Source organism: Grammomys surdaster, unplaced genomic scaffold (genome assembly GCF_004785775.1).
Source record: "Grammomys surdaster isolate TR1022 unplaced genomic scaffold, NIH_TR_1.0 125877, whole genome shotgun sequence".
Taxonomy (NCBI): domain Eukaryota; kingdom Metazoa; phylum Chordata; class Mammalia; order Rodentia; family Muridae; genus Grammomys; species Grammomys surdaster.
Genome location: NW_021620702.1, coordinates 2,523,419 through 2,549,410, shown reverse-complemented (window position 1 = coordinate 2,549,410; position 25,992 = coordinate 2,523,419). Strand labels below are relative to the sequence as shown.

The 25,992-nt window shown below is 39.5% G+C and overlaps 1 long non-coding RNA gene across 1 annotated transcript; it reads left to right on the top strand.

The window, feature by feature from the left end:
- The first annotated feature begins 2,837 nt into the window (after positions 1–2,837).
- On the top strand, positions 2,838–5,121 carry LOC114608135. The gene is made up of 2 exons (XR_003709308.1): positions 2,838–3,091; positions 4,998–5,121. It is a non-coding gene; the product is annotated as an uncharacterized LOC114608135 (long non-coding RNA).
- Positions 5,122–25,992: the final 20,871 nt, after the last annotated feature.

Here is a 25,992-nt window from a genome sequence, read left to right as displayed (position 1 = left end):
CTCCATAAAGCTGGGGGAATATTATTATACTGTTTAGCCACAAGAACCCAGAGACCTTCATTTGCTTATGTGTGTAGATACTGAGCAGAGAGAAACTAGGTTAGAATTCTGCTGACTTTTTCAACATTCATTTATTATGAAAACTTCTTCTAAGACACTCAGTTTCCAATCTCCCGCATTTTCTCAGGGATCCCATTCCACATGCGTATGTTAATGTTATCTCTCTAATACATGGATTAAGTGTGGGTTTTAAAGGCACAGCACAGTCAAGAATTTCAACTGATTTTATTTGCATTTATTAATTACACATAATAACTGGTTTCATTATGACATCTTCAAAGAAATAAACAGTCTATCTCAAGGATTTTAAAAGCTTAATTACGAAGATTGCTACGACTCTTTCATAGAGTCTAGTTGCTTCCAGTACTTCGAAGTTATTGTCTAAACATCTTTCAAGACATAATTGGCATCCGTCTTCAAGTTCTGGCTATCATAGTCTCCAAGTTACATGTAGTCAGGAGTTAATTATCTTAACAAATGCCAAGTGCCTAGGATGCAGCTCAAAACTGTCAAAAGCCACTATCCTCAGATAGATCACACCTGCTGCAAAGATCTTCATCCACAGTCTCCGTGTGAAGAAAGAGACTTTATCAGGCCGTCTCGGGACTATGCAAGGAGATTTAAAAAAGAAAATAGGTGGATCAGGTGTGAAGCTTGTATACAACAGTACACAGTAAGAAAGCAAAGGTTTTATGTCCCAAGCCAGACTTAGAATCTCTATAATGCCACCTGAACATCACAATGAGCAGACCTGGAATAATTGATATGAGTCTCCATTACTGAAACACTTAGACTAATAAACCCAGATCAGTGACCTGCCAACAAGTTCTACATAACTGAGTCTACATCAAAGGACATAAACACCTTTCTCAGACATAAAATTACACGCAGCACATGATCTCAAGAAAATAAGTCATTGTGTACCATTCCTGAAATACAAGATGTGGTAGGATTATAATTTATAAAGCCAGGCTGAAGCATGCCCTCTGGTTATTACATGATGCTCAAGACTGAAGAGTTACAGAAAGATGCTGAGTGCTGATTGCTGCAGCAAAAGGTACAACAGAGTGGATTGGGAGGCCTACTAGGCAGCTGAGACATTTGTAGGGCAATTCCCTGTAGTGGGAGATATTTAAATCTGTGGCATTCAATCTGGCTTTTCTTAATCAGTGGCCATGTTCCCGACTAGCCTAGGCCTGCAGCCAGGAGCAGCAGTGGCCATATTGCCTCTGCTCAGCTCTGGCTGTCCACTCAGGTGGTCAGAGACATCAGCCCTGCCACCCAGGAGACACAAGCATGGGAGATGGCTCTGTCAATCTTCCAGGCTGTCTCTGCCAGGCTGGGCATTTCCCAGACCATCCCGCCATCCACGTGGGCCTGGTAGGAAAATGGAACTCTAATGCTTAAACATTAATCAAAGGCTTTATATGTTTGGTGATGATCAGTAACAAGATGACCATTCAATCACTCAGAGGTGTAACCCAATACCCAACCTAGATATACAAACTACCTTTGACTACTAGAGACAAGCGTACTTCCTCTTCCATGTTTCTCTCTCTCTCTCTCTCTCTCTCTCTCTCTCTCTCTCTCTCTCTCTCTCTTTCTCTCTCTCTCTCCTTCTCTCCCATAGCTCCTCCTTTTCCTTCTCCTCTTCCTCTCCTTACTCTTCCCACCTTAGCTCCTCCTACAATTCCCTCCATTCAGACACCTTAAAAAACGTTGGTACCTGCAAGACATGAGAATGTGCTCCAGACTCTCGGATCATAAAGCATCTAGAGTGAATCCAAACTCTGAAAGTGAAGATGAGGTCAGTAATCTGTGTTTCAGCAAGATCTCCCAGTGACACTCACATCACGTTTTTGAAATGAGGACTATGGCTGTATCTCAAATATTCCAGTTCTCATGACAACATGATACCTTCTTAGAAAATCCTGTGCTTTCTCATCTATTTAGTATATGTAGGGTAATAACATTATCCTAGAGGAAAAACAGACAGAGGAAATCCATGAAGGGCAGGTTTAAAAAGCATTGGTCTCAGTGTTTAAGCTTTTACATATGCAGTCAGTGCTGAGGCAGGCAAGGGTTGTCCTGTAGCAGATATGGTCACCACCACACACAGCGCAGGATCAGATGGAGCATCCTCACTGGGAAAAAGCTGGGCAAATGGTTCTTTCATTGTAGTTCTTGATTCACACCTAAAGAAACCAGCCACAAGTATTTTATCTCGTCGTTTTGAATAGTCCTATTGACTATGAAACGCTACAGATATAGCCAGCCAGGGGCTGGGATAATTTTTATGAAAGGGCTGTGTTAGGACACTCTAGTAGGCAGGAGGCTTGCTGCTTGTAAAGGAGTATTACAGGAGGGCTTTCTGAGGGAGACTGATGTTTCCAAAATTCAGGTCCGCGACACAGTACTTGTCTAATGGCCTTTGGAATTACTGCTAGGATTATACCGAAGAGCAGCCAAAGAGAGAAACCTGTGACAAACGATCAATTCAAACAAAATATATTCCAGTTTAGAGTCCCTGCGATGTTTATTCCGGCCCCAAACCTTTCCTACTACCAGCTTTGGCTGCAGCTCCATTTCTCTTGCCCATCATCATTGCGTGGCTGTGTTCCTGGACTCAGCTTAGACCAAGAGAAAGGCGAGCCAAACTCAAGCTATCCAATCAGCAGCTGTCTGCTTATCTGACCAGAACAGCTCCCAGGGGTAAAGTTCCTCTTCCCGAGATAAACAATCCTTTCCATTCTGGGAAACAAATTGGCTCTGGAGAAGTAGTGTGTGCAGAGCAAGATTACAAGGGAAATACAAAGAGAAGCCAGGGCACCACAGCGGAGAGTGCACCCAAAAGCGATGAAGGCAGAAAGAACCCTTAGAAAAGACAAAGCAGAGAGCCTAGAGGAAGTCATACTATTAATACTGGAAGTCCAAGAGATCATCCACCCTCAGGACACTGGCAACCATGCGCCTCGCAGGCAACAAACTGTAACAAGGAAGAGGTGGATCTTAAGGGCCCGACCTGTGCGAGGTAAAGAATGTTTGCTCTAAGCAGGGCTGCAGAAACAGGCTCTCTGCATTGGTTTCCGTCAGACTTGAAGTTCTTCTTACAGCCAATGAAGAGAGGTCATTGGAAATAAGGACACCAATGTAGTTGAGTCTTTCTAGGAGGGACATTTTTCGCTAGACTTTGAGACTTATTACATGGTGCCCATAAAACACAGGCTGTAGAGAGGAGCTCAGCTGAACTCTTAGGGATATCATTGGAAGGAAAATAGATTTCTTCTTAAAGAATCGTTTCCACGTTTCCATTTAATATTTGACAGAACTGACAAAACATCCCTGGATAACTTAAAAGAGTACAATTTGTGTAAGCTATTTTAAATACCAATTCATACTATTCACCATGTTCATTTTCTAATTAACGGGAAGTAGTGTCACAAAGAAGAATCTGAGTGGTATGTCTTTATTTTTTCTTATTTTATCACAAATGTTAATACTGGTGGGTAATTTATCATAATCCTTATTTGTATTCTAAGTACTTAAATTATCTGAGTATATACACAGAACTGATCACTAGCTTTTAAGAGATGAAGTTTGACGTTTTCTACATATTTAATGTATATAACTTACATTTATTCTCTTCCTCATCAGTGAACTTTGTCATAAAATGTGGCTTTGTCACATGCTCATAGTCACATTTCTAAAGAAGCCAAGCAATTTCTAAAACACGTGTATAGAATGATTGGATATAATATTAAATTAAAACTACCATTCAGAGACAGAAGCATGCGAATATGATAATGAACTTTGCCCTTCACCTCACCCGTGTAACATACAAATGCACACATAGAAGTCAAACGATTTGAATAGTTTTGTAGTAGAAGTAATCTAGAAAGATAAAACAAGTATGCTATTTTAATAATATATTTACTATCTGAGATAAAAATGATAATTTATCATATAAAACATTCAGAATACGATATCCACTGGCCAGAAATTGAAAGACTAACTAGACAGTTATAATTTCATCTACAAGGCAAACCATACATAAAACACATAAGCCTGGCAATTCATAGAGGGCTGTAAAAAACTTACAATGGTTATTACGTGTTAGTAATATTGAGAAAAATATGCATGTCGATTGACTTTTGAGTAGAGCATAAAGTATTGCAATTTTTGTTTTTAGCACTATACAGTTAAAGACATGACTGAGAAGTCTTGAACACGGAATTTCCTATTCTAGGACCCAGATTCGATTCCCAGCATTGACATGACAGCTCACAATCAACTGTAATTCTAGTTTCAGGGGATCTGATACTCTCTTTTTACTTTGAGGGACCAGGCCTGAACATGGTGCAGACATATATGTAGGACTGACACCCATACACATAAAACCATCTAACAAAAAAAAAAAAAAAGAATAGGTATTGCTAAATAGCTCAGGCTGCCAAACACAGAAACATATGTACTCAGCACATCAAGGTCACATTAAGCTAGCTAGCTAGATGACCTCTGGGTTTATTTTCTAATGTAAGAGAGGAGCTTAGCTATTCCTCTTCCTCGTTGGCTGAGATTGAACCTCATACTCTACTCTGTATTAGCTAATTTAAGTAGCACAAGGAATATCATAAAAATTTAAAAAGATTGTCTACCTTAGGGTAGAGCAGTGTTTTAAGTAAATGAAAGTTTTCCAGATTTTAGGAGGTTTACAGAGTATTAGTTTTTGTCAGGGTAGGTATCTGTGATGAAAAGGAAACAAACAAACAAACAAACAAAACTCTCAGGAACTCATACCTCCTCTCTCTCCTTCCCACCTGCTGATATTCATGGGCATGATCCACCATTTCTGGTCCTCCGATCACTAATACAAATGACATGTTCCAGTATCTTTTGCACCAAGAACAATTCATTGTCTTCTATTTCTCTTTATTCAGGGTTCACGCACACTGCCTGAGCATTGTACTAGACCTAACAAAGGAGACAAGCTGCAGCTCGGAAACTCTCGCCTTGAGCAATATAACGGGAGAGGCAGTCAATAAAATAAGGATTTCAACAGAGCACAGTGATGAATCGTGAGCACAGCATATATCTAATGCATTTAAATGAAATATCAGTGCCAAGACGTCTCAGAGCAAGTGATCTTTCGCTTAGCCACGGACAAAACTTTTGAAGAATCAATGGAAGGGCGTAGGAGTATGTAAGTGTGTGTGTGCTAACGCCTGGAGGTTTAAAATCTGTCAAGTATTAGGAAGCGCACGTGCGCGGTGGTGGACTTTTCCTGAAAAGAAATAACTTCCTGCCGGTGTGTGCTCACGAAGCCAAAGAGAGGCATCAGACCACACGGCATAGGTGCTAAGGAGTCTTGATGTTTCCTTGAGTATAATGGAGAAGCTTTAAAAGACACGATTTAAATTGCTTTTAAGAAACACTGATCTGGGACCACAGTGAAAAAAAAAATAATCAGCCAGGTAAAAGACAGTTGCAGTAACAGAGACAGTATGTGGTTATATCTGAATAAGGCAACTTCAGTCAGAAGGTGGAGGGATGAGAGATGAGGGGAGGGGATCTACCAGAGTTAGGGACTGACAAAGTCTCAGTGTTTGTAGGATGAGCTGTCCTGTCCAGCAGGGCATTAAACAGGGATCCAGGGAGATCACCTGAAAGAGAAGATGGGGGAAAACAGGCAAACTTGAAGGAAGGACGACCTGTCTATAGTCTGATCAGATCACCATTTTTACTTTTGCACACACAGGTTATATAGACAAAAAGGCAGGATGTGGGGAAGGGGATGACGTAGGAATATGGGTATTCAGGGGGAATACAGATTGTTCAGGGGGAGTACAGATATCTTCCAGAACAGAGTGTCAGCTGGGTGAAGGTTCAGAGGACAGGACACTATGACTCCACCTATGATTCATTTGTCCTTATCTAAGTTGGTACTATCCACCAAGGTTACCTATCTACAAGGTCTATGACTAGCCAGGCTTGGCAGCCTTCCACCAAAGCTGCATGTTTACAATAACTTCCAGCTATCTGTTTCAGTGTTTTTCCACAGAGACCGAAGACTCGGTGCTAGCTGGCATGTATGTCAGGCCTATCACTGATTTTAGGCCTTCAGTGTATAAGCAGGGCTGCTCCTGACAATGAGCCATGCAACACATATTACACTATTCAGTAGCTATCTCAGTAACACAGACATCTATGATAGTAGGAAATACAGCCGAAGAAGAGGAAGAGTAAATTATTGCTAAAGCTTCAGAGATGTGAAAAAAAAAGTGTTTCAAAATAATAACATATGATTCTCCAAGATACTACTGCCAAGCCAGAGTCCATATTACACTGCTTTAGTTTTTGGCAAATTCCTTTTAATTCACCATTATAGGAAGGGCAAATGGCCATGATATATGGAATAGGACTTCTCTGCACATTGATGGTAAAAGCAATTCTTAAACTATAAGTAACCCGATGTCCATCATGAAAGCAAGGCATTACGAAGGGACTGATACTCAATATTAAAGCAAGGGAGTGGGGTTAAGAAGGGATATTTTCAACATCAAATGGAACATCTATAATACACACCCCTCCCTCCTCAGTTTGCGGGGAACATCACAGATAAGGGAGCAGAAGGAATGTAAATGCCAGAGGTCAGGAGAATTGCTGGGAAGTAGTGTCTTCTAGGTCATGTGATGCATGATCTCAGCAGTTGTGTTTGCTGGTACAGAGAAAGCCATCCAACTTTCCATGAGACAGGGGAGTGGCTCAGGAGGCCCCAGCCCTATCTGAAAGGCTATTAGCAAATGTGGTCTCTGGTAGGTTGTGCATGCTCCAATAGATGACCCATGTACCCGCAGAGGTCACCAGTTGGACTCTGTGTTAAAAAGAAAGAGGAGGGGCTGGAGAGGTAAGCCAATGGTTAAGAGGTTTGCTGTTTTCCCAGAAGCACTCTGTGTTCTTAACACTCATATCAGGCAGCTTACAACTGTCTGTAATTCCATCTCCAGGGAGATTCAACACTTCTGTACCCACACACACATCAAGTACCCACACACATGGTACAGACACATGCGAATGTGTGCACTTGAGGGCATACACACAGACACACAAACACACACACACACACAAATAAAAGTTTTAAAGAAGACAAAGCTGTGAAGTTGGGAGGGGCACCTGGTGGGGGAGGAGTCTAGGGGAAGTTGGAGGGATCTAATGAGACTGTATATGCTCAAAAGATATCATTTACATGTTTGAAATTCTTAACCAACACATTTAAAAAGATGATATAGACCTTGTAAATGAAGGAATATTTTGCAACTATTGTATTAATCTTAAAAATAATCTTAAAATCATATGGATTTGTGTCAGCACACATCTATAAATTCAGCATTTTGATAAAGGATAAAAATTTACAGCAATATTGATAATGTTGGTGGAAGTGTCGAAATCCAGGAAGCTTTTAGATGCTTGAGTCACTATGAATTTAGACTATGTCCTACAGGTCTGAGAATGTAGCTCAGCAGTAGGGTGCTCATGCGCTTGTGTCCACCTATAAAGTGCCTGATTACCTACCCATAGCATTGAGTTTGAAACCCAAAACTTCAGGAAACTGTATGTTGGGGTACATGACTCTTCTTTCATTATGTGGGAGATGGAGTCATCAGGATTAGAAGTTCTAGATAATCTTTGGCTTGATAATAGGTTCAAACCCAGCCCGAGCTACTCAAGAACCTGTTCTAGAGCCAGCAGAGAATTCACAAAAAATAAAACATTTTCTAATAATGTCTGATAAGGTGGTTGGAACATTTAGAGATCTCTTAAAATTCAATAAAAAAGAGATTATTGACACAAATAGAAACTGGCCATATATGTGTATGACTTTTTTCCAAAGAAGATATACGAATGGATGGTAAATACAAACCAAATGAAATTCCACTTCTTTGTCACTAGTATAGTTCTTACATAAAATACAGATGATTTTGGCTTAAAGAGAAAAGAAAAGCAAAGAGAAGAGAAGAAGAGAATGGAAGAGGAGAGGAGAGGAGAGAAGAGAAAAGGGAAAGTGATAGAGAAAGCACACAGTAGGGGATATGTCAGACAGTAGTACCAACACCAAACTGCATTATTCAGTAGCTGAACTGCGGGTTCTCTGAGTTGTATCTCAGTACAGTTATTCAATAAAAATTGCAGGTAGGGGACATTCCAGAAACCTCAAGTGGCCATGGCTTAGTAATGCTCTCTGTCTGTCTTTTAGGGAAATGTATGTGAATTTAAACTCTAATGAAAGGCTACCTGATACGTAAAAATGCTGAGCGTAGAATTTTAGTATCCAAAGCAGTCTTGCATTCTCTTTGACAATGGAAATAGATCTGCCTTCCCATGGCTTTCAGTCTGTGAACTTTGGTCTAACATGCTTCCCCAGCATCGCAAAACAAAGAATAGTTATTCTTTCTTACTTTCTCCATCCTTTTCTACATATGTGATGATTTCCATGGAAACCACTTTATTTAATGGACCATGCTAATACAATAGTTAATATCTTCCTAAAAGCCATATTTAACATGGTGCTGGCCATGAACTTACCGAAGCTGCTTCTGTTTCTTGTTTTTCCTTGTGAGCCTAACCTTTAGTGGCTAAGTTATCTCTACAGTCCATTTCTTAATCAACAGAATGGGATGTCAGGACTTAATTTCCAGTTAGATCTTATTTATTGCCTTCACTCATCATACCTTCCCTTAAAAAGTTCATATATTATCTATTATAGATTATATATTACATAGTGCATATTGTGTAATACATTATACATTATTATACTACACATTACATATTACACATCACATATTATATATTTACATATCACATATCATATATTAAATCTTATATGCTGTATTCTATATATTATATACCATATGCTATATAATATATGCTATATATTTTATATTAATTTATATTACATGTCATATTAAAGATATATATAATATATATGCACATAATATATTATATGTGTATATAAATATTTATACACACATAATATATATTTCATATATATATATTTGCTATAAAATGAGTGTTTCTGTGTCCCTCTAACACATGACAGATATAGTACAATAATTCAATTTATTATTTTTCTTTGACATTGGTTTGAATTTGTAATAGCATAAACAATTTTAGAATAATTGGTAAGCAACCATGCCTAAGGGACATGTTCCTATCCGGTTATAAGATTTTTCTCATGTTATACAAGTACCTGATCTCATCAGAGTCTCCGAAGATGCTTCTTGGATAATCAAAGTCCAATATATCTAACTCAGAGATGCTTGCAAGGAGCTGGGCCTACAAATCCACACACTGTAAAAGCATGCCATGATATCTAGCACACACCAAGCATGAGGAAACTGCTTGTAACACTCAGGTCAAATGCCTGTCTGTCACACCTTCCTCACAGGCTCTTATTATCAGTATCTAAGACCAGAATTTAATCAATTAAGGTCATGCTTTACATCATACTCTTGTAAGCATTGTTTTGATAAAAGAGCACTCTAGGCATTCAGCAACATCTACCACCCCAGGTCATTAAAGAGTTTGTACGACTGCTGCAGATCACAGAGCTCATGAACAGACTGTGAAGAATGAATGGGCATCTCCCCACCCTCATTCACTGAAATGTAGTATTTTCTCTTAAATCAGAACACAATTTTGAGGATGGGCATGGAGCCTGGCGGTAAGTTGCTTGCTCATCATGCACATCCTCCTAGAGTCGCTCCCCAGAAGAGCAAAATGTGCAGAGTTGTAATGATGATGACAACTGTGGGTTGCAAGGATATCCTTGTGAGAACATCTGCTGCTCTGAGAAGGGCTGAGGTTTCTTTGTTCCCACCCATCCTCCAGGAAGCTTCGCTCCATTCTTATCTCCTCTGTATGCCTCCTCCAACCAGTTCACTGAAGCCCATTCTGTGCCTTTCACTCTCTCTAACAGAAACAGTCACATTCCTTAACATTGAATGACTGTGACAACTACATCTCCAGCCTGCGAGAGACAAAGTCGGGATGAAGCTGGGGCTTCTCTCAAGCCATTCCTTAAAGCCGGTTATCAGATGAGAAGTACTCATAAACTGTGTCAGCGGTTCCGAAACCTGACTGGGTAATTCTATTCCAGTAACACTAGGAAATCTTTGCTTCTGCTCACAGTATGCCAGTGATACAACAATGGAGGATTTAGAAATGACATGGCTGGAGATGCCTGCATGGCTTATAAACAAGCTGTGTTTGCCTTTGGCGCGCTGGAAAGTGCATTGCAGTGTTTTAAATAAATCATCTGAAGCCACAGTAAGTAATTCAGCGAAGGTCTAATTGACACAAGGAGATACGTTCCTTCTTTTCTCTGGAAATCACAGGTTTTCCTCCTCGAGTATTTGCCCGTGGGAGATGAAGGTAACTGGTCTCCATTATTCTCTATAATGGCTTCATGAGTCTGCAAACCTTACTTCTTGTTGGGAGCCGCGGCAGGTGCTGACAAAGTCCGCCATCGCTAGGTGGCGCTGTCAGCCATAATTCTTCCTAGTAAACAAATAAAGTGCGCATGTGCCATGGTAAAGCCCGCCAAAGCTAAGCCCATCCCACAGCGTTTGGCGCGCAACGAGTATACAGCCAATCAGAGGTGATTACGCCGCTCTAGGGTATATAAGGGCTTTTCCCAGGGCTGGGGGTCGTCTTCTGCCACCATTTTGGTTTAGGGAAATAAACGTGTTTCTACGGAAGGATTCTGGTGTGTGTGTGCGCGTGTGTGTATGTTTTTGCCGGCGAGACCACTACACGCGCGCCCCGCACAACTTCTAAGACTAAAACACAGTTGCTGCAAATGCTTTAGGTGGTTGTTTGCCTCCGTTGCCTCATTCTTGAAATTACTGAAAAGACCTGTTGTTTCTTATCCTTAATGGAAGTGTTCCTTCCAAAGGCTGAAGGTGGTAAGTAGATAAGTTAAAAATCCAAGACAGAGCAGAATAGAAAATATTCACAGGCATCTATGATAGGCGGAGACTCTAAATGCATCAGCGGAACACCACAGATTTAGGCTTTGCACTTTTTTAAGGAAACCTGCACATAAACATAAACTCAAGACTCATTGGGAGGCTAGGATCTCTAACTCAGTGAGAACCATGCTTTGTAAATCATTGAGTCCAAGAGAAAGCCAAAGCAGGGATTCTGTTAAACCGTTGTAAAGTGTCAAATGTGGAGGCTATAAATGAGAAACCTTTGTGTGGTTCAGAGGAACTGGCATGATGGTAATGGGATTTCAAAGTCTCAGAACCAGCTAAGGGAAGCTGAAAAACCAAGAACCGGTAAGAAGCCTCAAGTTATACATCTGAATTCTCTTTAGATTTCTTTCTCATTTCTCATCATAGCTAACAGGTCAGTAAGTTCCATCCATTAGGACTTGAGTAGTTTTCCAGTGTAATGTCAACTCTCATCATCCCTGTGGAATGCTAGAAAGGCCTACCTCATCGCCTGCTCTACCTTCCAATCTGCCCATTGAAAGTTCCTCCTATACCAAGAGTACCTTGTCTGAAAACCACCAGTGGCTTCCTCTTGCCTTTGAGATAAAATGGCACGTATCACACAAATTATATCCATAACAAAGGTATCTCTATTCCACTTGTAAGTGAAAGTAGTGTGTTACAGGACTATGTGGAGTCTTCAGTGGCTCCAAAAGATGGTCCTGGCTTCACTTGTCATTGGAAGGATTAATTCTAACCTTCAGACAAATAATCTTTCTAGTATCTATTTCATCTATGAACGTGTGCATCTAATTATGATTACTAGACTAAGACACACACATACATATACACACATCTACGATTAGTAGACTATGTAACATTAACACACGCACTTACAAACACACACATATACACATACCTAACTATGATTAGTAGACTATTTAAAATACACACAGATAGATACATAAGTAGGTTGGAACTTACTTATACACACTCATACACACACATGCATGCATGGATACACACATAGAGACACACACATCTACGGTTAGTAAACTAAGGCCCACACATGTGACTGACAGAATGTAGTAGATTGGTGTTTATCCCTCTCCTGTCTTCTGGTCCTACCTCTATCTTTATGGTAAGAGAACCCTATGAGATAGGAATAAATTGTAATATGTAATAGAAGCAAAAATTGAGAGCTTTCTCTATATGCAAGAGATTTAAACAAACTGACAGTGCATGTCCAGTTTAGCTGATGTGCTTTCAATATGGACTAAGTTTATATTTCTATACGATAACTGCAATGACACGCCGATTGACAATTTGACAGAATCTCAAGTCACTTTGGAGACAAATTTCTAGGCTTGCCAGTGAAGGACTTTGCAGATTGATATGAGAAGGTCCACCCTAAATGGAGGTGGTACAACTTCATGGGCTCACTGTCCTGAACCATGCAAAGAGAATAGGCACTGAATGCCAGCATCCATCACTTCTACTTCCAAGTGAAGATGCAGTATGCCCAGCTGCTTCTGTACAGATGCACAGGCAGGCAAATCTGAGAGCAACATTTCTCTGCAGTTAGTTCTTCCCTGACTCCTCATGAGATCTGGTCTACATGCAAGCACCTCTACCACTGAGTCATCTCACCAGAACATGGGTGACCAGTTTTTAATGATCCTTTTTTAAAATCCTGTAGAATATCGTGAGTCACTTGCCTGACTAATTATCTGACATATTTGCCTTATGGATATTACTCATGAAGACATGTGTAGCTGTTACTGAGTCACAAAACTTTTCCTAAATTCCCAGGTTATATAAAAATTCGACAAAGCATAATATACACGAGGTGAATTAAAAATGCGTGTTACAGAATAGCTTTGTACATTTATTATTAACTCAGCTCAAAACAAAACAAAATGAAATCCTCAACGTAGTGACAAACATGGGCTGAGAGTCCTGGTAAGCTTAAACTGAAAATGAGAGTTGAACTGCCTGATCTTTGGTGTTTATGCACTGGGTAGATAAACTTGTCTTTCTTCGTAGAGACTGTTCCTCAGAGTCTTAAATTCTTTCCTCAGTTGGACAGAAGGGGCAGAGTCCATGTCAGATGACTGAGCCTAAGACTTTTTGTGTTCTTGTGCATTGAGCTTCCCAGTTTTACCGGCATCATTTGTTGAAGATGTATCAGTTGTCTCTTAAAAGTAGGGACACATTTCATTTACTTCAAAATGTTTTTAGAACTTAATCCCAAATGGATTAAAAAACATTAAGCAAAATTATTTATAATTATTTACTCTATTAAACATTTCATGAGAATGACCTGTTATGATACTCTAGTTTATAACATAGTAGAGGTAATGTACCTTTAAAATATTTTATTAATTAAAGTTAAATTTGCTCTTTAACAATTTCAGATATACACATATATGCATATATGTATATATGCATATATGCATATATATGTATATATATAGATATACATATATATATACATATGTACACACACATGTATATTTATATTTGCATTATTACTTTCATTTCCCACCCTCTTTTCTCCACCCACAGTCCTATTGGCTCTCTGTCTTCCCTGTAAATCCTGCTCCTACACCCAAGTCTTTTGTTTTGTTTTTTATTTTGTGCATAAAAAATTTAACCAGGACAGTATTTGTCTTCTAAATAATAAATGTTGAGAAATTAATTTGAAATGTAAATTTTGATTATGCTATATTTTAATAATAATATAATATAGTCAACAGTATTTACCTTCCCAGTCTTGCACCTCATTGTTCAATTAAACTGTTTTGTTTGTTTTGGTTTTGGTTTTTGTTTTCTAAGACAGGGTTTCTCTGTATAGCTTTGGCTGTCTTGGATCTCACTGTGTATACCAGGCTGGCCTCAAACTCAGGTATCTGTCTCCAGTGCCTTCCCAGGGCAAGGATTAAAGGTATGTACCTCTACTGCCTGGCTTAATTAAACTGTTTTACAAACACTCCTCTTCATTCACTCAGAGACATTTTATGTGAAATAGCCCCCCGCAAAAAAAAAAAAAAAGAGTAACAGTGTAATGTTTGTTGCTACATATCTTATGAAATATTTGAGGGACAATTAAATAAATTGTCTTAATCTCAGGGAAGAAATGTTGCAGCCCGGAAGGTTAAGTGTTTGAAGGCTGAAGCTGGGAGAGAAGAGCCTATGACTCAGCTCCGATCTGTGTCTCACTAAATCATGAATGTGACTCAGAGTAACAACTTGGTATATTTCATGTCTGGTTTCTCCAGAATTTAAAAGCACATATTTATTTGAAACAGCAGGGAAAAAAACACCCAGAAAAATAAATTAGGCTGAACAACAAAGTGTTGGGCACTCGATAGCTGTTTATCCTTTTCACTCTCAAGATTCAAGAATGAGAATGGCCGATTTAGAGGCAGAGTAAGGAAGTTCATCCCTTCCCCACTACACAGTCAATGCCTTTTTTTTTGCTTTCCTTTGCTTATCTGTTGTTAACTTTGGTATTACTGGGTTTATAAGAAGTACAATTGGAATAACCATCAACTGTGTTTAGATTAAAATACAGTGTCTTAATCTTCATGTCATGACTAGGAAATTTGTATAGACAGAATTCCCAACCCAAATGAAACAGAGATCACTCAGCCAGACTTGGAGCATTGGCTGGAATTGATCACCACCACCACCACCACCAACAACAACAACAACAACAACAACCATCCAGGCTAGCTCTCTGCCAGGTCATGTTGAATCAACTACCTACATATTGCTTAATGACATATTGTCTTTTAATACAGTACAATTACAGAACCACTACTAGATGTTCCATTTTCATTTCCAAAGTGACATTAAAGAACCTAGCACGAGACACCCACCCAGTTCATGCCTCAGCTAAAATTATATGAGCTATCCCCTGTGTATTTCTTCTACAAATGGCTGATTTTTATTTTATTTTATTTTTTTTGCCATTTCAGTTTGGTCATTAAATCTTCTATTTACCTGTTTTATTTTTGAGACAAAAGAAAATAAAAAGACTGCTTTGGAATTGTGTCCTATTCATAATGACACATGGGATTGTTTTGTTTTCTTTTAGTACTACACATTTGGACGTAAAGCAGGCATGCACGATCTAAACAGGATTTACTTAAATTACCTGACCTCTTTAGTATCCACTTAGCAGCTTAAGCAATATATCTTAGATTCACCATTGCCTTATCATCTTTCGAATCCTTGTAGGCACTGATCCTGCAGATTATAGATTCTCCAGCTTCTCTTGTCAAATCCCTCCCCTAGCAGCTTCTTAATCCAGTTGATTTGCAAATCTTACCCAGTTGTTCCTAACCACATTTCCCTATATCCGGTCTTGAATTTTCAAGTCAAGTCTCAACACAGCTTACAGACTGATCTATTCAAATGTGAATCTTACTGGGTCATGTTTAAACCCATAGCTATCTCCTTGAAGTCTCAGCACAGCTCATGGACTGATCTATTCAAATGTGAATCTTACTGGGTCATGTTTAAACCCATAGCTATCTCCTTGTAGTTTAGAGATTGAATCTGAATCCCCTTGAAAGAATACATAGACGCACTTGCCTCCTTTCCTATAATTCCCCCTGCTTACCTGCTTGAGGTTATCAAATGCTATCTCACCATACATTTCATACTCAGACAACACAGACACACTTCCACATCTGTAGACACACTATGCTTATTTCCCCACAGTCTTTTGCTCATATCGATAATTAGAATGCTGTTATTGTAGTCTACATTCAGCTAACCTCTCATAACCCATGAACTTTAGCCTTCACTTTACCTCTTCTAGGAATGACTACCACAGATCTGATGGTTCACCTGCATTTCCTGTGCTCCTAAGTCTCTATCCTTTCCTCAATGGAAAAAAAAAATGAATCAATTTTTATACCTGCATCTATTCAAAGAGCATCTAGGATAGAAGGCATAGTATGACTGTCGTCTTTAGTCCACCACTCAGCACAGTGGAGCCTGACACCTAGGGAAACATCTAGAAAATGACTAAATGGGCACACTCATTTTAATCTGACACATAATTTGTGTCTGAGGATAAATACTTCACTGCCTTCCATTTTATCAGTTAGCTCTTTCTTGTTTTGCTATCGTGATGCCATTCCAGGATGCAACAGACAGCATACCTCCTTCCTTTGGTTTGTATCAACTGGACTCTGAGAATCTATCCTGTAACAAACATCCCTGATTGCTATTTAGGTGGGAAATTTTAGTGAGTCCTTTCAACTTTGAAGAATTTACAAACTAAATCTGGTTTATGTATGTCCCCACCAAATTCTTTAGCAAAGACAAAGTAATTTTGCTTACAACAAAAAGAGAAGTCAGAAACTGTGCTAACTTGGACTTTAGGGAGAAAAAAAAACATAAAGGATCTTTTTTTTTTCAAACTGAATAAGTAACCAGTAAAAGAATAATAACGGCTTGTTTAAAGAAAAGGGGAAGACAGAATTCAAGAAACCATTCAAAAAGCACAGACTTCACACCAAAGACATAATGGTCTATTCTCATATAAATAGATTCATTACAGTGAAAAGAATAACCTCTTTCTCTGAGTTCAAGTCTCTCCAGCAGTGACTGAACTTTTATTCATTAGCTGACTAATGATGAAAGCACACATTTTAGGGGCCAAAGCAGACTCTGGCAAATGTAAGGACCGTGTTCAGCATTAGGTGCTAACGGAAATAAAAATCAAAGCAAATTAGTCAAGCAGAGAGTGCTTTCAAAGAGTAACATTATCTTTAGAAGTTTTAGGTGTGTCACTTCTTTCTCGCATCCGTCTACTCAACAAAGAATTACTGAGAGATCCAGAACATGAAAAGCCTTGGGATAGAGGTGGGTAGGCAGGGAAAGTGAACAATAGCCAAGCAATGGATCACTCCATAGAATAAGGAATAGTTCTAATCGCTTTCTGTGCATGAAACCATTAACGGTCTCAGAACTCTAACAAGCAGACACTTTGTTGCAAGCCCCATGATTTTTATGTGGAATCTGAGTCTTAATTTTGGATAGTTTTGCTCTGGTTTCAGTGTCTAACCTGTGAGCAAACTGTGAGAAGAAAGAGATCACTCAATGGCTGCGTTTATGGGACTAGAAATCCTACAGCCCACATTTACATTTGTCTTTGGCACCTACCAGCCCAGCATGGTTAGGTGTTGAGTAAATATTTATCCAATGGACTAGTTGAATGAAATGAATATTCAAAAAGGTTTACAAAGAGATACACCCATGGAAGGCACTGGTATTGATGGCAGCTCTTCTACACCATCACTTTTTAGTCATTGATTGTAAGTGCAAATTATGATGCTTCATGAGCATCATAGTTGACCTCTGTCGTCCTCTGGTTGTGTGAGCTTGGAACACTCTCTACATGCTTCATGGGCCTTGCCTGTATGGAGGGGCAATAGTAACTCTGAAGAATTAATATAAAGATTGATACAAATTAATATGAGGAAATGATTGTACCTGGGTACTTTTTCATCCCGGTAGCATCATTTAGAATTTATTATCATGAAAGTTTATTTAAATATTCGTCTTTTTATTCATTTTTGTGAATGCTTTTAGTTAAATTTTAAAGTGATCACATTTGATACCATACCTTAACTGAAAGGTCAAGGCATCTCTTCCTGAGGCACTGAGTTCCAGATAATACACCACAAGGTTGCAGGAATGGAAAGGAGGAGTGTTTGTGGAAATTGTCCTCGAGAAAAGAAGAAATGAGTGTGAATGTAGTAAGTAATCCAGCCAGTACAAAGAGTTTGGGAGAAGAAAGTATGGATAGCAAACAGCAGCGGTTATTTTGAGAATCAGTAAATAATAAAATTTACATGAGAAGAATTCATTTTAGCACTTAATCATTTTAATTTTACTGCAATCTGTTGATATCCTGAGGGAAAATCAAACCAAAGCATGCAAAGTAAATCTGAAAGTGCGATATTTTCACTCACATAATTATAGTTTCATTAGGTTAACCCTTCTATTTCCATTGACCATTAGAGTGTATAAATTTTTATGTATGATGTGTAAATACTCTAATACATATGTACACATACATATGTAGAATGTATATAGATTCATATATATTCATATATATGAATGTATATATATATATATATAACTATATATGATATATATATAGTTATATATATAACTATATATGTATAGTTTTATATATATATATATACACACACACACACACACACACACACATGCATGCTAGGCTAGCAGCCCTCTACCATGAAGCCATGGAGCTGTATTCCTAGTTATACATTTTTTTTATTAATTCTGTAATATAAATTTCTCTTGACAACTGACACAGGTCTGTCCCTCAGACACTCCTCATTTTATCTGTTTGGCTTAAATATATTGGGAACCAGAATAGCCTATACCCATGTTAAACGTATCTGTTTCATGGTTTGCTGAGGCAACTAGACAGGCCATGAGGCAGGGACCAGTGAATTGGTGTGTGCATGCTAACTGACACTGTAAGTGGAAGTCCTCAGCAGAGCAGCAAAGTAATCGGCAGTCATTGAAAATGGACGGCCCTTTAATTCTCCATAATGGTCCCTGTGGTCAGGGACTTAGGCATAATGGCACAATGGCACAGGGCAGCTGGCCTGCTGACTTCAGAGGCCTATCATGAGTCTAAAAACAGTCTAAAGGTGGCCCATTTGGCATCTTGAGCTTCCCTCAACCCCATTGTTTTAAGTACCGTTTTTTACAGGAATCTTCTATTGCCTTTGTCTGAGGGTATATGAAACAGTAGAGATGCTTCACCCATATATAATTCATTCCAAGAGCAAAAGCATTTAGGTCTGAAGCTCTCAGCAGATGGATTTGTTCCATGCAAAGAATACAATTTTCTCGCATCCTACCTCCAAGTGAGGTTTATTTTATCCCCGAATGAGAAAAAAAAAAGAGAGAGAGAGAGGCACATTAAATGATAATCATGTGCTCAATTTCAGGATGTTAGACTCTCACTGTTGACCTCTGTACGGTCGCCTGTTTATGGAAACAAATTGTAGAGAATGAAGGCAGCAAATTGGGTCTCTATAAAGGAAGGAGAAAGCTTTAGACCTAAGCAAGAGGCTGCGTTAAAAGCAGCCTGCTCCATAAATATATTTAGTCAGTAAGACAGTGAACTGGAAAACCAAATTAGGCTCTTTAATATAAAAATCTAGAGCTTAGTGGGAAATGCTTAGAGAGAGAATTCACTGAGCTAGGAGAGCGATTTGTTATAGGAGGCAATCCAATTGAACTGGTGAAGATCTCTCCATGTTAGAATAGATACAGAATAGAATTAGAAGACTGGATAAAGCAGCCACAACTTCTGACCTAGGATACTTGTGAGACAACCAGTCCACAAGAATAAATTTAAGTTGGAAGAGTGTCAATTTTCTGTTTTCCACCCAAATTGGAAAGAGGCATGCATTTAAACGTAAAATATTAAAATGCTGATTTTATCATGTGAAGATGTGATACCGAGATTTAAAAAATAGTTTGTGTTGCTATCCTGTTCCTCACAATTGCTTAACATGGGATTTTTGGGGGTGTTTGTTTGTTTGTTTTGTTTTGTTTTTGTCAAAGTCTGGACAAGAAAAAAAAATTAAATTGAAGGTTGAAAATAGGTAAGGGTTTCAGAAATAAAGAATAATTTCTGTGCATTAACAATCACAAATCAGTATTAAGCATTTGTCAGTAGAAGGTTAACACTGGTCCTGAGTCTGGGAACCATAGCAGAGACTAACAAAAGTACCTTTCCTGATTTTAGAATTTCTTAGTGAGAACTGATATTTGACAACTCATGGGAGCTCACATTCCTATGAGACACTTCTCAGCACATTTCAGTAAGCATGGTAGATACTATTTCCAGGGTGCATAAAGGGATTTGCAGGAGCAATAGGTCAGTGCTAGAGTCAGAGAACTAGAGTCCAAGTGTAGATGAAGAGAAGATACATGGGTCTCCGCAACAGAGAAAGACGAGGGCTAACCCTAGAAATGTCCATAGCCAAAAGTGCAGGCCACCACCTGAAGAAACCTCACAGACATGTGGTAAATGGGCATCTGTGAGGAGTTAGCTTGGAGAGTGCCTTCTGTAGATGGGCATCTGTGAGGAGAGAGCTTGTTGACTACCTCCCTCCTGTAGGTTTTATCTTGGACAGATCGTTTTACACTCTCCATTTCACAGTCCTCCCTGGCGATATAAAGGGATGAGAGCTCCACCGCCACACCAGTGTTACCGGGACTGTGCACAGTTCCATGTGTGGTAAGATGCCAAAATGATTGTCAGTCAATAAAGCTATCACTCACCGTCTCCCCATTCAGGTTCAGCAGAATAACAAATGTGAAAGAATGAGTACAGTGCACCGCATTATTTGTTTTGTCTTAAATTGCAGATATAATTCTTCTTTTACTATCAGCATTGGAATTATCCTGGATAGGATCTTTACTCTTTTACATGTGTGTATGTGTTTAGTGTGTTCATGTATCACGTTTGTGCTTGTGGGTGTACTTACATGTTTATATATATGGAAGACAGAGGTTGACATCAGGTATCTTTCTCCATTGGTTGCCCTTCATTTTATGTACTGAGCCAGGATCTCTCGCTGGACCCAGCACTCCATTTTGTTTAGTCTAGTGATCTAGTTAGATCTAGAGAGGCCTTGTCCCAGCCTTCTATGTACCAAGGTCAGGACTTAAGGTGACCAAATGAGAGGTAGGAAACCAGTCCTCCCAGGCCAAGTTTCTACATAAGCTCTTGGTGTCTACATATCCCAGCTGTCTACATCTTTTATCCTACAGGGATACATGGGATTGTTTATACTAAACACTGATAATAAATTACGCATTTCATAAAGATCACCTTTTTGCAACAGGACAGTTGAGGTTAAATGAGGAAAATATGCTGTCAAGGAAGTAAATGAATGAAAACTCTGTGGAAGGAAAGAGTAGACTATGTTATCAAATGGACAGTATAATATCTTTTCCAATATGGGAGCAGGGAGATTGTTGTGATGTCAGAAAGAACGGATACAGGGCAGAGGAGACTAGCTGAGAGATCAAGTCATGAGTGAATGGAGGTGAACATGGTGGAGAGCAAGAGAGCTCGTCCTCTGAGGGTTCTCTCTATGTGATGATCTAGTTTATTTGAGACAAAGACTTAGTATATGACCCAGGCTAACATGTCCTGCTTCATCGTCCTTAGTGGCTGGAGTGCACTTCGCCAGCACACTCAGCTGGAGGTATTTATCAAATGGGTAAAAGGTGGTAACCAGCCATAGGAAAATATTCGACACTGCTCTATATGTGTAAATGGAGAAAACTTAAAAATATTTACAAGCAGAGGTAAGAATTAGGTTGACAGTGAAGGCAGAAAACAGAATTCCATTTACACACACTGAAAAAAAATTCATTCTAGACCATTAAAGATGGCTTGTGTAGTCATGGACTAAGGCAGCCACAGTATGCCCTCACTCATCAGGCTTCCTGCATCTCTCTAGGTTTTGGTTTTTGGGTTTTGGTTTTTGGTTTTCTGTTTGTTTTGTTGTTGTTTTTGTTTGTTTGTTTGTTTAACTCATACTAGTACTCACACATATGGCCGCTTATTCTCAGACCTTTGGACTCAGAGACCATTAGAATACCAACTGTAGTTGATTGGTAAACACCTTAGTCGGGAAATATTGGGAGTCAGTGACTGGACTGATCTTTCAGTTCAGAATAAGAACACAAAACAATTTAATAATCACACATCCAGAAGTCAGATGGATGGCCAATAACCAGATTACCTCCTGTAAGTGTACAGATGTAAGCTGTAGGGAGGTCGACTACTTTGGGAAATACTTGCTCAGTTGTGGTGAATATCTTAGGGCATAGTTTCCTGGTTGGTTTGTCGTATCACGTGAAGGAGGGCAGTCCAGATTGGTCACCATATAGTTTGAGGTGGGAGCAGGAGCTACTGTGCATGTAATACTCTTATGGAAACTCTGCTAGGAAAACAAGGGCCAGTTATACATGGCCTTGCTAATAATGGCATTAGGTCGATGTCTGGTCCCAGGCTATGGGGTTAGAGCTCTGTAAGATCAAATTATACTCTTTCACAGACACTGATTTGCCTGGACGAATTACCATGTGGATTTCTGGTCAAAGGTGTTTATTTTCAATGTCACTTTCCCCTTCATCTTGATTACCTGGTTGACATGGTATTGGTTAGGTTTCTCCATTACTAACTTGACACTCTTTGTAGGAAGTTACTAGACACAGACAGAGCCAATTTCATCTTCTGGTATCTTAGCAATGGCCTTCTCTCCACACCTACCTTCCTACTGTAGACTGTAGACAACAAATGATGCAGCCTAGCCTCTCTAATCATGAAAACCAATGTCCCATATGTAACCACAAACACAGCGTACTGGTTCTGCTTTTCTAGAGAATTCCTTTGGTACCTGTGAGGGCCTAGAAATACTGGCATCGAATTATCAACATAAACTTGTATCTTGGTTTTTAATTAAGTTCTTCGGTGAACAGACAAAAGGACTACTTGGAGAAATGGCCGATCCTCAGATCTAGGCACTCAATATACAGGTTGAACACTGATCATTTTAGTCAAAAAAAGTAAGGAAGCACTCCAGGGTGTCAATTGGACAGGGTGTAGGTGGGGATGATTGAATGATTTGATCCAAAACATCTTTTGCTTTTTATTTACCCTTTGCTTCTTATTTGGTTTTTATCTCAAAGTTGAAATCAGATATCGCCAACTCATCACTAATACAAAAGCCTGGAAATTAAGTGTATAGACAAATCCGTGCCGCAAAAGAGTTTTTTGAAAACCTGTGAACAGTCACAATTGACTATTTCACATCATTGATAGCTTAAGAGTTACCTGTGTCTAGAAACTTCCTACAAAGAGAGCCAAGTTATTAATGGAGAAACGTAACCAATACCATGTCAACCAGGTAATTCGGTTGTGTGCAAAACCAATACGCTGTGCCTGTGATTACGTGTGGACATTGGCTCTCATGATTAGAGAGGCTATGCTGCATCATTTGTTGTCTACAGTCTAGAGTAGGAAGGTAGGTGTGGAGAGAAGGCCATTGCTAAGATACCAAAAGATGAAATTGGCTCCATCTGTGTCTAGTAACTTCCTACAAAGAGTGTCAAGATCAAGGGGAAATGACATTGAACGTAAACACCTTTGGTAGGATGTGATGAATGTGACCCTTTATATCTGCGTCCTTTCTCCCTAGAATACATTGTTTTGTTTCATCTCAAGGAACATACCAGACCTGTTCTTATAGAATTTCATTCTATAAAAATACCTCAAAACTGTTAAGATTTTTATGAAAACCAAGGAAAATGTGTGATTATAGCAAAGAGAAGCCGTTGGTCCAGGTTCCGTCTGCCTCAGGGCACACCCGCTTGGGAGGTTAACTGTGCTTATCCCTCAGTAGAAGAGTCGGAGATGTGAGAAAGCCTGAACTGGTTATTTCCTGGCTTCCACGTCACTAGTTACCATTGAAGAACTGCTCCAAGAAGTTGAGAATGAAGGCCCGAGATGGGGCTGGGACCAGCTGCTCCCAAACTCCTGGACATCCAGGTATTGCTGAGTCACAGGGAGTTTGGGAACAGCCCAGAGGCTGGAGCAGTATCTAGCCTGGGGTAGGGGAAAGGAGAGCTCTGGCTAGCTCAGCAGTGATTGTCTTTAGCATGCCAACCTTTGTGGCTGGAAGCACAGAGAGGCCTTCTGCTGAAGGCTTAGGTTGTGGTTCAGTAGTCAAAGATCCCCTCCATGCTCCCCACTGTGATTCTCGATGAGAGAGACACTCCATGGCTCTAAACTGTTTATTGAATATTCATCATGGAAAATGGATGCATGTTATACTATGTCAATGCCTCAGGGTAGACCTGAGTTTAAATACCTTTTGCAGGGAAGAATCTAGAAAGGGAAGCCTATTGGCTAACCCCTCAGTCCCTCTAGGTACCTCATTAGCATGGAGATCTCTGTTCTGGGCCCATGTGACCATAGATCATCTTTTCTTATATGGGATATGTGGCACATGTTCCAGGTCAGGAATCCGGCAGGGAGAGGAGGGTGCCTAATTCTCAGTGGTGTACCCACCAAGTCTCCAAGTTTCCGGGTCTCAACCTCTTCTACCTTACTATTTTACCATCCCACAAGAAGCTTGAAGAGATGTAATGAACACAGACAAAAAAAAAAAAAAGCATCTTTTATGGAATATCATGATGTACAGGCAAGAACATTAGATACAAACTAAGGAAATCCAAATAGATTTCATTAATAAGAATGAATCTAAGTTGCCTCATGAATTTTAACAAACTCACCACAGTGATATAAGAAGTGAAGATGAGAGGCTTCGGTTTGTGTGTGTTCACACTGGGAGACATGTATCTCTGCAGGACTGTGTGGCTCTGAGATCTCAGGCCACACAGAACTCAGAACAATTAAATTCTAGTAACCAGCTCTGCATCTCTAACTTCAGGGCATGCTGCTAAGCTCCAGCCACAGAGGGGAGGAGTGCGATCCTTTTAACAATGCCTTCTAGGCATCAGACCTTCTGGAGAAGCCCGGGAGTCAGCAGTGATAATGACCTAAGATTGCCAGGTGCCACAGCACCCTGCTGCTGTGTGACTGCAGCCCTTGTTTTGGATTCCTCCTTTCCCAGAAGGGACACCCAACTTCCCGTTCCATAAAAAAAAAAAAAAAAAAAAAAAAAAAAAAGCCTGAGAACAACACCCAGCGTAGAGAAGGGGGTGTCCTTAAAGTGTTCTTGGCTACCTCGAGGAAACAGATTCCTGGAAGGAAATGAAAGCATTTTTACTACCAGACAGTGGAGGATTTGGTACATAATCTTCCAAGTTAACATACTATGAATTTGAATTAATGGTAACAGCTGTATAAGGTTTCACCATGAGCCTTCTATTTGTATGTGAGGGCCACAGTAAAAACACTGCCCAGAGGAAATGGCTGCTCCCTTAGGTGGAAGATTTATTTGCATAAGAGAGAGAACATCTAGAAGCACATAGAATAAAGCAAAGAGAAAAATCAGACTGGGCGTGGCCAGGGCTAGGGAAGCAGGGAAGAAAGAATTTTAGCAAACATTAAGAGAGAGAATAGTGGATTCAGAAAGGGGTTAATACTGGAGTAGCTGGATTATAAGGAGGTTGAGGAGGAAGCTCACCAGCTGGTGCAGGCCTGGAAATTTAGAGTAGGGAAGGAGGGAAGCCTGGAGGGGTAAGAAGGGCTGAGATGCTAATGAGAAGGTTTTAAATGTATAATGGGTACTTGTGAATAGGAACCTAAGGAACCTTGAGGCCAAAATGGATCTTGAGATTCAACAAGTATACATCAATGGAGAGCCAACCGTATGTTCTTTTGGTCAGAGGTAAGGTAAATGATTGTGTTTGAGACAAGAGCCCAGTTCATAAGTTTCTGAGAAATATTGGCTTTAATCTAACTGCCAGAAGTCTTTCTATAGTCCAGCTTGAGCTCATTTCTAGGCATATGCACTTCCTGAGACCTAAACTTATTCATATAGACCAGTAGTTCCCAACCTGTGCATTGTGACACCTGTGGTGATCACCTATTCGATATCCTGAATCTCAGATACTTATTACAATTCATAATGGTATCAAAATTACAGTTACAAAGTAGTAATGAAATTTACGGTTGGAGGTCACCTCAACATGAGGAATTGTAGGTCACAACGTTAGGAAGGTTGAGAACCACTGACAAACACTTTCTACCTAAAAACAAACAAAACAAAATAAATAAAAAAAATTAGCCTCGTTACCTATGCTATTATTTAAAGCTTAAAAGGCAGTAAAGGAAATCTCTCTCTCTCTCTCTCTCTCTCTCTCTCTCTCTCTCTCTCTCTCT